General features: G+C 47.7%; 1 protein-coding gene across 3 annotated transcripts in view; it reads left to right on the top strand.

Annotated features, from left to right (window-relative positions):
• Positions 1-13,232, top strand: part of LOC122528254 (protein FAM76A) — a 48,549-nt gene that overhangs the window by 31,532 nt on the left and 3,785 nt on the right. Inside the window, exon 7 of one of the 3 annotated variants that reach the window (XR_006306519.1) lies at positions 9,788-10,031. The exons of 1 other annotated variant lie outside the window; for it this stretch is intronic. The gene's annotated coding sequence lies outside the window, so the exon portion shown is untranslated. Of the gene's footprint in view, positions 1-9,787; positions 10,036-13,232 lie in introns of all 3 variants that reach the window. One more of the 3 variants, XR_006306520.1, reaches the window with a different exon arrangement.

Here is a 13,232-nt window from a genome sequence, read left to right as displayed (position 1 = left end):
TCTCTCTCTCTCTCTTTCTCTCTGTTGTTCCCTTCTCTTCGATTCTCTCTCTCTCTCTCTTTCTTCTGTTCTCGTTCCTTAGCTCGGACCGGCCTCACCAATCCTCTTCGTCTTTCTCGGTAGCGCGCGAGTTCGAGAAGCGCGAGCAGCACCAAGCGGCGGACAGCAGCGGTGGCGAACCTCCTTCCTTCAGGTATTCGTTCTTTCTTCTGCTTGGCTCTTTCCTCGTTCTCTCCTTTCTTTCTTCTCTCTCTCTCTCTCTCTCGGATTCTCTCTCGGCTGGTTCTTCGACGGTGCAGAGGACGCGGACGGTGCAGCCGGTACGTTTCGTTCGTTCGTTCGTTCGTTCGGTTCAGTATTCCCCATCGACAGAACCAACGGTACTCTTCCCCACCCTCTTCGCTCGGCTCGGCACGGCTCGGCTTCACTTCGAGTTCTTCGCAGCCGAGAAGGCGGTAGCCTTCTCTTCTCTCCTTCTCCCTTTCCACCCCGTCGGTCCCTCTTTCTCTGTTCCTCCTGTCCTCGGCCACCGAGACCAGCCCCGCTCTCCTCGCCTCTTTTTTCATTTGCTTCGCTCTCTTTCTCTCTGTTTTTCTCAACGCGCGCCTTCCCTCCTCGCGTACGTGGTCGTACACGCGCGTAGGCCTCGCTTCTTCCGTCTCTTCTCCCTCCACCAGCGAACGCGCGACCGTGTCTACCTTCTCTTCTGGTTACTGACCTCCGAAAATACGAGCCGAAGGACCCAGGCGTACACGCACGTTCCCCCTCGACCTCCAAGTTTTCCTCTCTAATCCACCTCTTTTTCGTCGCCGCGTTCGTGGCGACGTTGCATCACGTCGTCCCTCGGGATGGAATTTTTATCCACGTGTTTTCGTGCAGGCCTCGAAATCGTCACTCGTCTCAAAGTGACATTTACTTTCCATCTTTTCTTTTTTTCTCTTTTTCTTTTTTTTTTTTTCTGTTTCATTTTCCTCGGAGAGGGTCGTCGAAAGTTAATAAAGTGAAGCTGAAAGCGCACTGAGTCACGCAAAAAANATAAATGAAAGGAAATAAATGAGGAATGAAAGGCAAAGAAAGAAAAGAATAAAAAAAAGAGAAAAAAAAAAAAAAAAAAAAAAAAAGAAAGAAATAAAAAAGGAAGAAGCGGCTGTTAAAGGGGGCTGGAATCGGCGGTCGGCTAATTATATAATTTTAATCGGCCCGCCGTTTTTATACACGCCGGCTCCTCCTCCGTCACTTCCGTGTTTCTTGCCACTGGTTACTGACCTTCGGAAATCCGAGCTATCGGCTCGCCACCGCCCGTTTTCTTTTCGCGTTTCTTCGGCACTCGGTTCGCAACGACCGAGAAACGACGGGGAATCTGGTGTCGATGACGATGGAAAAACTCGCGGATCGATTTCGCGAGTCTTCCTTTCATCTCTGTCGCCGTGATACAACCGTTGCGAATTCCTTTTGTTATCGGTGGCATTGATCTCATTACCATCCACCTGGATAATCGTGCTTTTGTCGAGAGAATCGGCCAGATCGGCGAGAAGAGGAGAGAAGAGAAGAGGAAGAAAAAAAAAAAGAAAAGAGAAACAGAAAAGTGATGCCGGGGCGAAGACAGTGCCAGAGTGGTTTGCGCGCCGCCTGCCTATTCACCGTCGTGAATCGTCTTTCCGGGCGTTAAAGTCTCCGGGCTGCGGTGGCGCGTCCCCGCCGAGAAATACGAGACCCTGGGCAACCGTGTCGATTTATCGACCTTATCGACGCGTGTACGAGGCTCTCTCGGCTGATCGAATCAATACGTGTCCTCGTCGATGTAATCGTAAATTTGAAAGTCGATCGAAAGTAACGACGAAGAGCGAGTTATATACATACTTTCAAAGGGGAGTGCGAGCGCTCGCGATGGCTCGTGAATGAATTGTTTCGCGCCTCCTCTCGACGATTCGACACGGCGGAGAAACGTGAAATCGAGAAAGAAGGATACGACGAGGACGGGGAAATGGCAGTGATAACGAGGAACGATAGGACGCCGACCACTTTTACATAATATCCCGCGTACACGTTCGCGCCCGGAAACAGCCGCACGGCGAAACGATGCCGTGATCGATCGACCGTGTCCTGTCGAATTACTCCCATTGGATGTACTTGCGATCGTACTTTTTTTTTTTTTTTTTATTTTGTTGGTCGTCACGGAGGATTTCTATCGTGCCTAGAGAATGTCTATGATGGGAGCGTCGTTGTAAGCAGCGCCGATTAAGATGCACGATGCTGCGGCATCGAGGGAAAGGGACGAGCTAACACGCTATACGAGCGAATATACCAAGGTGAATTGTCTCGAAGCAGATAAATACACCGTCGTCGTCCGTGCGGGCGTTCCGTGAAAATTTACCATCGTGTTCATCGTAAATTTTACCAATGGACATGCTGTTTTTATCCAAGGTGTATCCTTTGCCCGTCAGTCTGAAGAGAATGAAAAATTAATTTCTCGCCGCTACGGAGAGATCAGCCGACGTGTTACCAACACTCGATATTTCCAAGAGGATCGTTATTAAGTACTCGCGTTATTGATATTGAAACCCCTCGAGATTTATTTCTTAGAAGCAGAAGAAGGAGAGGAGAAGACGAAGAAGAAGAAGAAGAAGAAAAAAAAAAGGATTCATCGACGATAATCTCTGGCTGAGAAGAGCGATCGGCCGTACAGCGCGGAACGGGTAACCGGAACGGAACGGAACGGAACGGAGCGGAGTGGAGCGTTCGCAAGTGGTTACTGACCTCTAGCATCGAGCACTCTTACGCTTGCACTACTTTGCTAGCTTCGTCGTTACCACCGAGCTGCGTACCGAGCTGCCGTTGCCGCTGTGATCACGTTAAATCGCGCATTTTTTTCACCGCGCGATATACGTACGTTCGACGTTACCTTTATCTTCACCTTGCGCTTACCGCCACACCGTCGCTTCCGTTCGCCGAGACGCCGGAAGGTCAACACCGCGTTTCGCCGCTCTACCGGAAGTTCTGCGATCTGTGTCACAGACAACCTACGTACAGACAATTTATTTCTTTTTTTCTTTCTTCCATCTTTCTCGTTTACATCTACAGCCACATGTTTCTCTGTCTAGTTCACCAAGATGCTACCCCGATCGGTGACACGAAGCTCGAACGAAAGAATCGGTTGAAAATCGATCGACAGTGAAAAGTAAAAGGTTTTCGAGCGTCGCGAAAAAGAGCGATGCATGTTCTGTCGGTACTTCGCCGGAAGCGGAGATCGACTTTCGAATTAAATCACGTTCAGATGGAATCGGGAGGAAAATCCTCTCCCCGCCTCTCCCGGTTTCATCGTGCCACGGAAGCGCAAAGTATGACACGGCCGGCGAGAGATGTCCGCGGCGAGTTCGTTAACCCCTGAAAATAACTCTCTTACGTACGTTGGTTGCGTGCACCGCACACCGGGATGGTGCACTAGTTTACTTCTTTTCACGAAGGTGTGGAGGTGGCGTCTTGTCTCCGTGGCTCCGTGTAAGTACGTTGCATCGCGCCGCCGCGTTGCTCCTCACCTAATGAGATTTCGCATTAGAAATTTCACCTACATCGGCTCTCGTCGGATGTGCCTCTCTTCTTGCGTCGAATTCTGCACAGCGTTACCGTGTCGCTGTTCGCTCCTCCGAACGATCCAATTAGTTCAAACGATCCAAGAGCTCCGTGGCCAGGAAAGTGTACAAACTCCGCAACAGTTTGCATTGGTGGCGATTCGATGAAACTTTCCAACGCCTAACCTTGCCGATCGGATTTCCACGGATTGAACGGCTGTTACGCAGCGGCAACGTTTGTTGCTTTTTGCGTTCCTCCGTGCACGAGGATTATGTGTACCAGGGTGAAGGATGAAATCGACAAAAGAAAGTATTCCCAATTGATTCCGTTAGCTGGGAAACCTATTTCACCTACATTGCGAGACGCGTCTCGTTTCCACTCGCGACGTGTAATTACGCGCTCGAGTGTTTTCGAACGCGAGGAGAACGTTCGACGTAGGGGAGGGACGACAGATGTGAAATTTGCGATCGACGTACGATGAAATTTCCGTTTCGAGATGAGGACGATTCAATTGTCATCATCGAGCGTCCAAACAGTCCGCGGAATTATGTATTAAATTTTGAGAAATGATTAAATATTATATTTGATCATATACCCTGTTTCTGCAGGGTACGATTTCGACATTCGTCGTGAACGAAATTCTAATCAAGATCTAATACGTGGATGAACAGCTTTATCCTTGGACAAACTTGTCCTCCCGCTTAGCTGCTCAGTTCAGTAATCGTGTCCTCGATTTATCATTATTCTCAATATCTCAATTCATTGCGCAAAGTTGTCAGCTTTTTACAAAAAATTTAATTGTCAAATTTTATTACACAAAATTGTCAACCGTATTACACAAAATTCTCGAGGACGAGGAGAGAAAGAAGTTGAAAGACAGAAGCTGTTAATGAAACTCCATAGTCTCGTGTACAAATAGAAAAAGCCCTATCCCATTTTGTCTGTTGTCAGAATGTCAGCGCTTAAAAGGGACGCAGTCAGAGGATCAGGAAGGAGAGAGAGAGAGAGAGAGAGAGAAGCGCGTTAACGTTACTCGAGGATGGCCGACTCGTTTTCGTTTGGGCCCAGAAATTTCAGCGATACGTCCCTGACGGTCTCAACGTCTGGCTAGGCTAGGCACGGGAGTACTGTTAGCTTTCGGGCCCGAGCAACGAGTAGCGAGTAGCAGATCGAAAGGAGAAACGCGAAAGAAGAAGATAAAGAAGAAGAAGAAGAAGAAGAAGAAGAAGAAGAAGAAGAAGAAGAAGAAGAAGAATAGGAAAACGTTGAAAAGAAGGAGGCGTTGGTGTTGGTTGGAGGGGATCGGGGAGTGGGCAGAGGGCTACGTGGAATCCTAGGATGAGCAATAATGTAACACCAAGTCGGAAACATCGGAGGTTCGTCCTCGCCCGCCTCGAGCGAGTGACGCTCGCTCGTTCTTCGTCCTCGCTCGGCCCGAGACCGCTCAGAAGTGAAGTGGCACACAATGCGTAAGAGTATTTTCAGGGGTCGACGACCGCTCTGCTTCCTCGAGGCTGTCCCTAGCGATGGCTTTGACCGCGAATCGAACGGTATCGGCGCCTCGCGCTTGACGAACCTTTCATCATCGTTCCGCCGGGGATTACTTTTACGACTCGTTCGCGTATGCCTGCCAATTTATCGCAAATCGAGAATTCGTATTTAATTAATACAGAGAACTTTCATTGGATATTAAAATTTTCTTTCGCTCCTTTTCACGATCGTTCGATTCGTTATTTATTTATTTCTTTTTTTTTTTTCGTTTATCTGATTTGCTTCTAACCGACGAAAGAGATCTTTAATTGCCAGGATATTTACTGATCAAAGTATCTCAGTTTATTGCAAATCGATATTCCGTAATCGAGTTAGGGAAGAATCAAATCTATCGCCATCCTCGTTCACCCGAGTCATTCCTTCCCGATTGATCTCAAATACGAGTAAATTTTTAATTGCCAGCCGCGGCGGGACTGTATCTAATATTTTCGCGATATTAACGCGGAAAGGATTGACGTCATAATTCGTTCCGGTCATCCAATTCCACCGGTCGAAAGTTCATCTGCCCGCGACTCGTCGTTTTTTCTGCCCAGACACGGATCCGAGCGACGTTCCCGGTGAGGAACGATTGGCAGCTCGGCGAAAAATACCGCGGGGTTACGGTTCAGCGATTTTTTTCGCCAGTTTGTCGACCGGTTTATCACATTTTTAACAACCGGTTCCTCCCGACCGACCCGTTGGAATCGCGTTACCGATTGTATGCAAAACGCACGCAACGCGGAAGTTTTTTTCACCGCGACGGCAAATCCCCAGGGAAAGAAAATCCCCCACAGAAATCAACTGTTACCCGTTGCACAGGCCCCGATTTCTCACGAAATCGATTTCGAGCCGAAATCTGACTGCTACCGCCAATCCGCGCTGCTGGAAAAAAAAAAGAAAAAAAGAGAGAACGAAAGGATCCAGTCGTCCATTCTAGCCGGCGAGGTTTTTTTCTTTTTTTGCTCGCCGAGTTCAATGCTCGAGGTTGAAGGCCCGACCCTGAAACTTCCAACCTGTCGAATTCATAGCTGCCTAAGGTGTGACTAAGCCGTCTATCTCGCCGATCGACGATCGGGTTATTGTCGTGCTGTTTCGTAACTGGCTAGGCGAGATGTATGCGAGCGCGCGTTGCTCGTTCGATCGCGCACAGGAAACGGCGTGCTACGTGATGCAAGATCTAAATTACCGTCAATGCCGCGCGAAATAGAAAAAAAAAAGAGGCACCTTTTAACACCTTTGCGCACGATGTGCACAAGCGGGGACGCTGCTGTGTAACGGCAACGTTGGGTCTCGTGACCCAGAAAAATATTTCGCGAGCCCAGTCGCGGGCAGAAAATAAGAAAAAGCAACGAACGTCTCATCGCTCGATTCGATTTTCGTCGCGCTCGATCGTACGTACGCGTTTGTTATTACCTTCGAATATCGGCGCGAGAATAAATACGAAAAAAATAAATGAAAACGCCGAGACGATGGAATCCGGAAACTGCTCGGTAATAATCGCGACGAACGAACGAACGAACGAACGAACGAGCGATCGAGTCGATCGGGCTCGCAGGTTGTTGAAACGGGATCGGTTCCGTCGGGGTGAGAATGGGGGCGTGCAAGGGGATCGCGCGATTCCGCTTTGAAAAGGGAATTCTCCCGTGACACATTCGTTTTTATCGCTATCTGGTCTCGGTGCGCGAATCTCAGACAGAGATTTCTGGGCATATACGGAAAGTCGGCGACGCTGCACGCTGCTCCGTATACGAGGCATTGACCCGACGTCGCCGCGTTTCGTTCTCGTACCTGGCCAAGCTCTTACCGAACGGCCTCGCTCGCTCGTGTTCTCGCAGGTGTTCGCCTCCGTAACGTAAACAAATCCGCTTCTAACGGGGCACAGGCACCGAAACGCTAGCCAGAAGGCGGGACACAGGGCAACGTGTACCAATGGCTTTACGTAATCGACGATTATTCGGGGCTCGCCGAATTCTCTTCGCTGCGAGAGAAGACGTTCTCTCCTCTTTGGTGAGAAAGTCTCGGCAAACGGTGCCGCGCGGAATCTAGAATGCTCGATTAATCGCTCGGAACGGAGGTAGCTGATTGGTGAGATTTGGCGCAGAGTGTTGGGTAGCCATCTCGTTGTTCCAATGAAGTATTACGAATAACCTTGAGACTCCAGTTACGTCGACTCCGAATCGTTCACACTGAAAGATTCGTTTCTCCAGAGATCTCTGATCTCACGCGCAACGTTCACTGTTACCATCTTCAGGTGTCCCACGAGTTTCCAAGTTTCGTCATAATAATAACAACTGATGAAACGAGGATCGTTTCGAACGGTCGTTTATATACGAATGAAACGGAAATAGATCGGAAACGGACCTAACGTACACCGAAAATTCTTCGGTTGGAGAAGTGCTGACGTGATTGATGCGCCGGTGCATTCTCGGCGTTGGTGTACGCTTGTTGGCCGCACGGACTTAGTTGGGAACGAGGAAGACCTAGTTCGAAGGTAGAACGGCGCAACGGCACTAGGTCACGCATCGCAGTTCCTGAAGCTCCGGCGCGAATGCTCGTCTATACGTGCACGCGTGCCTGTGTGTCGTGTGCATGTGCATGTGCATGTGCATCGGGTACCCAGTACGCGGCACGCATACGCGACGAGAGAGCCCCGACGATGGTCATCGGTGCTCGAGAAGACGAGAGAACCTTCTAACCACGACAATCGCCGTCGTGAAATTTCAAACATTCGTGATTTTATTGCTCCATATGTATCGTTTTTCAACGATTGATGGTTTAACCTCTTGCTACACACGTCGAGAATTTTTTGGCCCCAAAATTGCAATATTTTCTCTAGTTTTAAATATATTTAAGTATAACACGGACAAAACAAATAATGAATTTATTACTCCTCAATAATTTCTATCCAGTGATGTCCGACGAAGAGTATTTCGAGTATTTCAAGAAGCATTTCAAGAAGAAAGCGACGAATTATTGCGTACGGTTTGGTCACTCGTTATGGTCCGCAATCAGTTGCCAACGCAAGTGGTTAAAAGGCGGGACACGTTTTAAAAACTTGTCGTTAGCGATCTTTAGGATAGTTACAAATTTTTTCTTCTTAATAACGATTACGCATTTTTTACGCAAAGACTGTGACACGCAATGACTCCTTAATCCTATCAGCGGTAGTTGTATTTTTTGAAAATCTTCTCCGAGTGCAATTTTATCCACGTAAATGCTTCACTTGTTTATAGTCAGTCAAGTGGAGTAATAACTATGTTAATTTGACACTGTAATACATCTTTCGTTGGTTCACTTGTTCGTTTGCTACAAATCTTAAAATTGACCTGTAATATATTTATAATCTATAATATAGATATCTATAATATAATATAATATAATAATATTAATACAATATATATTAATATAATATATAAGGTCTATAAAGTATAATATAAATATAATCTATATAATCTATAAAATTGATTTATTCCAACTGCGACAAAGGGAGAAAATAGAAAATATTCCTGCGAGTGTCAGACGTGTTTATAGACGGTAGAACGTAGAAGCATACCCGCGAATGCAGTATCTAGAGAGAGAAATAAGAAAACAGAGGTGTACCTTTTTGCCCCCTTTGTAAATCGACGTAAATTCGCGCGCAAGTCTGAAGTCGGGTGACAAATTTTCGATTATCATGGAAATTTCTCCCAACGAAAGCAATCTCTCGATTCATGAGATCTGCGTGCTGGATGGTGGGATTCTCTTCCGGTCATCAAACGCGATAACGATAACGGTTTCCGGAAACAGGCTCGTCCATTCATGTCGAACATTCTCGTAGGGCTTTCACCCTCTCTGTCCTGCTGGCGAGGTGCGGCTGGTCGCTCGCAACGAGCGGCAGAGTAAGAGGCGGCGCGGACTAACGGTAACGCGGAGTCGTTTTGTCCCGATTGCGTTTAGGGAACTTTTCCATTCGACGACAACGAAAGTACCGTGTGTGGTGTGGCGTGGCGTGGCTTGGCCTGGCGAGCGAACGAGCGAGCGCGAGAGAGTGAATTTCGTCACTCGAGCCATCGACGAGGAGAATTTACATCCGAAAGATGTACTGTTAAGCGTACCGCTCGTTCGAAGCGAAGGTGAAACGAGCGGCGGGAGTGTTGGGTTCGATGGAACCGATAGACCCGAGCGATTCGATTGCTGCTATCGACGCCCAGCGCTCGTTTCGCCCGATGATAAACGACCTCTCTGCATCTTCGACGGCGGGATTTCGGATCCGGATCAGCCGCAATTAGCGCGCTCGGGACGATGACGACGAACGAGGCCCAGAGTTTGCACAGAGGTTCGTTCAATCTTCGAGCGACGTTCGGCAAAGTTCAGATCAAGGACAAGAGCGTGGTAGTATAATATTCGAAGTGTCGACTCTATTGTTTAGCGAACAACTGGAGGGGCGTAGGTAGTCGACATTTTTCCCGTCTGTCCGGCAGGAGATGAACGTCCTGATCTGCCCCTCGTCACTATCCTCGGACAACGACCTCTTTCAAAATCGTAAAATTTCGCTCGCTTTCCTCCGTTAACCTATCGCTTGGTCTCCCTTGAGAAAGAAAGAAGAAAAAAAAAAGAAAAAAAAAGAATCCGAGACATGGTCTCGGATGTTGAATCAGGAGGAGGAGGAGGGTGACGAAGATTTGATCCGGTGGCTGTTGATTTTCAGATGTTGGTGCGCAAAGGTGTGCAGGAACGAGCGGCAAACCGGCCGGAACGACGCGGTCGGTCCGAGCGGAGCGCGATTAAAAGTGAAGCCTCTTGACCACGTGGCCGGAGGTCATAGTGGCGTAGGCAGACGTTACTCTCTTCGTCTGGTTGGTGGTGGTCGCTCGCGCGGTGGAAACGAGCCGCGAGGCTGGCGGTGGTGGCCGAGGCCTGCTGAGCTGTGTGGTCGCTCGTCGAGCGGTATGGTAAGTGTGTTAACAACGTAAGCGGGGTGAACGCCCTCGATAGACCTAGACCCAAAAAGCGCTCGTTCCATGGGCAACTGCCACTGGCACTGGGTTAAGGCGAAGTCATGTGACGTTGTGCAGGCACACAAGTCTTGCACACATCGCACACGCACACCGGTGCAACGCCATTACTTTCACACGTATGCGTTCGTTTCTGCTCGCACGGACGTGCACGCCGCCGGGGTTCGTCGGCCTGACCATCTCGCGGAATGCCACGAAATTGTTTCAGCTCGTTCCATTCTCTGCAACCTTCTACGACTTTCCGTTACTTCGCAGCTCTCTAGCTACTTATCTTTTTCTTCTTCTTCTTCTTCTTTTCTTTTCTCCCGTTTCGCGACCGATAATTCTACTTTGCTCTCGTCTTGGTCGAGACGTGTCGTTACGTTCGTCATTGCGATCTTTAAATCTGTGTACCAGCGTCCAGGTGTCTGCGATGCGTCTGAAAAGCCTGAATTTGAGTCAGAATTTCGAAGCGATCGTGCATTATCAGCGAAAGTCAGAAAGCATCCGATTCGTCTCTTCTCGACCCTTTCGATTAGCCATCGAATTCGACGTCAGTGTCGAACGTTCCACGAAAATTTCAGAGACGAGCGTTAGTCACAACAGTACTTTCGGTCGGCCCCAGCAAATTTCGAGCGCGTCAGCACGGATCGGTAGTCTAAAGATTAAACGAGAGAATTTCCCTCGTTTTCTACGATTCCTGTTCCACATTCCGACTGAACGGCCGGCCGCTCGTCGACGTCGTTATCCGCTCCGAGCAGCCGTTGAAACAAAACAACAATCCTTTTTTTCTCTCGACGGACGTTCACCTCGGAGGTTCACCGACGTTCACTCCTGGAGCCGATAAACAAATTACAAACGACGTGTGAACCATCCTGGGATACCGACATCGGCGCGTAGGGCATTCGCTCGCGCGACAATCGACGACCAATAATTTCAGGTCCAATAATCTTGGGCTCCTTACCAAACTGTCTTGAAAATAGAAATTAATCCCACGCAGAGGGATACAGATACATTTCTGCCCTGTTTCGTTCTGTATTCTCATCACGGATACGCTGTACACATACGCTATACGCTATCTCTCTCTCTCTCTCTCTCTCTCTCTCTCTCTCTCTCTCCATGGTTCTCGGAGTAAAAGTAATATTCTACTCGATTATTCCGTAATCGATCGAAACTAGTTGAGCGGGCCGCGCGATTGCTTTTGCTTGCTCTCGTCGAGAGTCCGAACAGTGGGGAACACACAAAGGAGAGCTCGGAAATAGAAAATCGAAATAGCGTTTCGCGCGATCCCGGTGTTCGGGAGATTGGAATCGGGATCGGGGCCGCCCGCTACACCGCGGACGATTATCCAGCCTCCTCGCATAACTGGCGAGGAATGGTATAGATGTATAGTACGTCCCCCCGGCGCGGCGGTCGGTGGATGGAAGTCCATCCTTGATGGAGGTTACTCCGGGCCATCGTCCCACATCTTCTTGGATATGAACTTGTGTCTTCGTTCGACTTGCCTCCGGTTGTCTCCCTTCGCTTCTCCTTCCTCGTCTTCTCCTTCGTCCTTCTTCCTGCCACCACCATCTCGTGTGTCCCCGCTATACACCATCCGACACACACACATACACACACGTACACACACCATCCTGCTCTCATCCTCCCTCGCCTTGCCTCTGTTCCCTTCTGACTCGTGTGTTTGCTCGTTCTCGCCACCTCCACTCGCCGCCTCCGGTTCCCCTCCAGGGAGCCTCGACTTTTCTCCTTCTTCGGTATTCTCATCCCCTTCTCCCCTTCTCCCGTCGAGAGGACGATCACCAGTGGCGTGAGTTACACTGATTCGCGATTCGAATCCCGAATACCGAGGACCCGATCTGCCCTTTCCGTTCGTTTCTCCCCTGACGAAAGAAGATCGAGGAATGATCGATGATGAGACGACTCGATCGCGAGACCTTGTCTTATTTATTTACACGATTTAATAAAACGATCGAGTTCAGGAGTTGTTTGTGATCGAGAATGTTGCAAAGAGAGGAACAGGTGTTCCCAGAATCAAATATTACGACAACACGGTTCTTTACTCCATAATTGAATCGGTCATAAAATTATTGCAAGTTTATTTTCTTGAGAAAGGATAAATTGCCACTTACATAGTGGTAAAGATCTAGATCGTAGATCACGAATACGACGAATCACTGATGAACTTGGGAAAGTGATTCTGTAATCGATTCTGTCTCGTTTTTGCTTGAAATCCGAAATTAGGTTTGTAAAATGTTTTGTAATTTGCAGTTTGCAGAAGTTCGAACGAACGAATCGTGGAAAGTTACGTCACTGTTCCTGCTCAGTCGGCAACGAACTCCCTCTCGACCTGTGTGCAGGAACACCGCGGAAAGTCGACGGACAAGGTGGCGCGACCCGGATTACGCTCGAGCCATCGGTTCCCTTCGCACTTTTCTTTGCCGCTCACAGGGTCAAGGCACTCGCCTCTCCTCGCACCGAAAACGAAAAGCACTCTGCGAAAGAAACGAAAGAAACGAAAGAAATGGTTTATCTCTTCTTCGCGTGACAAGTGATCTCTCCCTCTTTGCTGATCCATATGAATCGATCGAAATTTCCAGTCGTGAAAGAATCGTACGAATACTTCTGTGTACATTATTCTTCTGTATATTCTTATGTACATATATTACATAAATATATTATATAATGTATACATTCTTATATTGTATATTCTTCTGCACTCTATTAGTATTAATAAAGAGCAATGATTGTTTCAAACAGTGCGAGTATAATCAGTCGTATGGTCTTCGACGATCAAGGCTCATCTTGCAGTTGGATTAATTTTTAGTATTGCTTTCTATTGACTTTATTCGATTCTTGAATTTCCTCCTGTCTTACTTGCATCGTTCTTATATATTATATAAATATATTATTTATTTATATTATAAAATATATTATTATTAATATAATATATTATTTATATTATGAATATAATAAATATATTATTATATAATATATATATTCTTATATTGTATATTCTTCTGCACTCTATTAGTATTAATAAAGAGCAATGATTGTTTCAAACAGTGCGAGTATAATCAGTCGTACAGTCTTCGACGATCAAAGCTCATCTTGCAGTTGGATTAATTTTTAGTATTGCTTTCTATTGACTTTATTCGA

This window comes from Frieseomelitta varia, unplaced genomic scaffold (genome assembly GCF_011392965.1).
Source record: "Frieseomelitta varia isolate USP_RPSP 00005682 unplaced genomic scaffold, Fvar_1.2 scaffold_247, whole genome shotgun sequence".
NCBI lineage: Eukaryota > Metazoa > Arthropoda > Insecta > Hymenoptera > Apidae > Frieseomelitta > Frieseomelitta varia.
The sequence above is the reverse complement of the archived record's forward strand: the minus strand, read 5'-3'. Positions and strand labels throughout refer to the sequence as shown.